This window comes from Pinus tabuliformis, chromosome 8 (genome assembly GCF_031772625.1).
Source record: "Pinus tabuliformis cultivar Carrire ecotype Pingquan chromosome 8, CPIR1, whole genome shotgun sequence".
Classification (NCBI taxonomy): domain Eukaryota; kingdom Viridiplantae; phylum Streptophyta; class Pinopsida; order Pinales; family Pinaceae; genus Pinus; species Pinus tabuliformis.
This window is the reverse complement of record NC_142294.1, coordinates 717,418,775-717,421,408: the sequence shown is the minus strand read 5'-3', so window position 1 is coordinate 717,421,408 and position 2,634 is coordinate 717,418,775.

The window sequence follows — 2,634 nt, the reverse complement described above, 5'->3', positions numbered from 1 at the left end:
AACTATACCAATGAATATAGATATGCAAGGAAAATAATACCAATCCCAACATCTTTGCAAGGAAAATAAATCAAATTGAAAGGAAAATACTTGTGGAAAATAAACCTTTTGCTGTCTTCCTTGAAACTTCTAGCTCAGCTTCGAGTTCCTTTGGCACCAAAAAGATTTTCGGCCTCTACAACAAAAACGTTTCAGTGGTTTCAGCTGTCTTGTTTCCATTTTAAGCCATCATGTTTCCATTTTAAGATGGCCTAGCCCGCTATTTCCTACTGTTTCCCACTTAGTTGGCGCCCATGTCTCCCACTTTTCCTAAGAATGAGGGTCTTAATATCTTTCTCCCACCACCCACGAATAAATGAGTATGTGTTCTGCTACTGTTGGGCATCATGCCCTTAATTCCCATCACAGAAGCCCTAGTATCGTGGCTCTCAAACATTGGTGTTTGTCTCTCCATTTTCTCGACAAACCCTCCATTGCAATGGGGAAAACGAGGAGGAATGTTTGGTTGTAGAAGCAAAGGTGTTGGTTCATTGCAGTGTGGAGGAAGGTTTGGTTGATGAAGATGCAACACCATTTTCTAGTGGTTTCGTAATGGAAAGTCGTGGTAGGAATCAGTCATATAATGGAGTACTTCCTCCAAGCCCACCTTTGGATTCCGTTCCATCAATTACTCCCAAAAGCCCAATTTCTCGTGCCGTCTGGAGAACCCCTCTGGAACAAATCGAGGCGATTCTCTAGCCATATCTTAGCACAATAGAAACAAAGTGACATTGGTGTGGCAATGTCACCATCTTCGTGAATTTGCAAACATTTCTCAATCTTTTTCGTTCCTTTATTCCTTGCAGAAACTCTCTTTGTTCCTTGAAACCCTCTATGTTCCTATATATACTTATGAATACAAATTGGCAAAAACAAAGTAATTAAGGTATCAAACCAATGAGTAATGTTCTTATGTATATATATTGGAAAACTAAGTCAATACTACCTAATTTAACTAGCATTTATTTTCAAATAATCAAGTATCAAAACCAATGAGTATTTATTTTCAAATAATCAAGTATCAAAACCAATGAGTTATGATGATATCTATGTGAATCGTAAAAGTAAGTTAACACTACCCAATTTAGCTAGCACTATAAATATTATTCAAAGACACAATGATAAGCATTAAAATTTTGTTGAATACATCTAGTTACTTGTCATGTCTTCACTGCTAATTTTTGGTACAATTATAGAGTAGTGATGAAAATTAGATTTCACACCTCTCCAGGAATCAATCAGAACAATTTACACATACCAATCAAAGGCATTCAATAGATGGTTAAATTAGTTGTTGGGAGGAGTTCATTGTCAGAAACATCCAAGGGTTTCCAAACTAGAGAAACAAGGATATGTGTTTGATTTATGGGCTAATGTTTGAAAATTTTCTACGAGAAGAGTAGTTGGTGGGAATCCTTATGGCAAGGGCTTGCACCTCTTCCTTTATTTCTTAAAGTAGGCTTGAAATAAGTGATTATAGATATATGATACATATAATATGCAAAGCACTCACAACACAACAATATTGAACATTTGCATGAGACATAACTTAATTTATTTTCAATATATTTTTTCTTTAAAAAAGGCAATATATGATACCATGATGCAATCCAATGATTCACCAACATTGGGCACCAAACAAATGAATTGGACCATGGATGTTATGTACAATGACAATCATCCACAATAAACTATGATTATTAGCCACTCTACAATCAAAGGCACAATGCAGGGACAACATGTATCCATCTTGGAGGACAGTGGGGAAACCCAAAATTTCATTGATGCACAGTTGGTGGAGTGTAGAGGCATTCATAGATTGATATATATCTTGAACAACGTGGGTGAGAGAGGATGCCCATGCTTTACCTCAGTTGTCTTCTTGATTGTTGGTTAGATATGTTGAGGATATGGTTGATGGTTCGATATTGAAGTCAAAATCCTCCCTTAACCCTTTATCCAAAAAGATGTCTCCTCAAGTAGCTCCAATAATATCATATGAAGAGTCATAATATTTAACTTGGAGTTATGGCCCGCCATGATCATCTAATAATTAATTGAAATAGCAGTAGACCCCAATTTAGGGATTGGGTGGATCATATGGTGGGACTATGCTAGTGGGAACCCTAAATAAATGACTTGAAACCCCCTTGATTTTCTACCTTGATGGAATTCATCTCCCAAATCTCTTGTTGGATACACAAGTCCTGAAAACATGACAAGGAAGATGAGAGGAAGTTGACAAGGAAATTAGGTTGTCATAGAACATCGTAAAGTGCGTCCACGTGGATGAACATCGAATGGGAATTAAGGTCATAAAGTCATAAAGGTCACAAAGGTGCATCAAAATATTTTTGCAGTGTCCCAAAGGTAAATATACAATTCTTGTCTCCTATAAAATAAAATATACATTTATTGTGGTGATAGTATCCACAAGATTCCTAGAACTAGTGGTATAGTGTTTGGCAATGAATGAATAAGCAAGAAACCATAAGCAAGGAAAGGGGGAAAGTATATAACAAATATGGTTATAGTACACATCAAATTCCCCATCCTTGAACGAAATGGTGGTTTACGCAAGGCTCATGAGAGAAT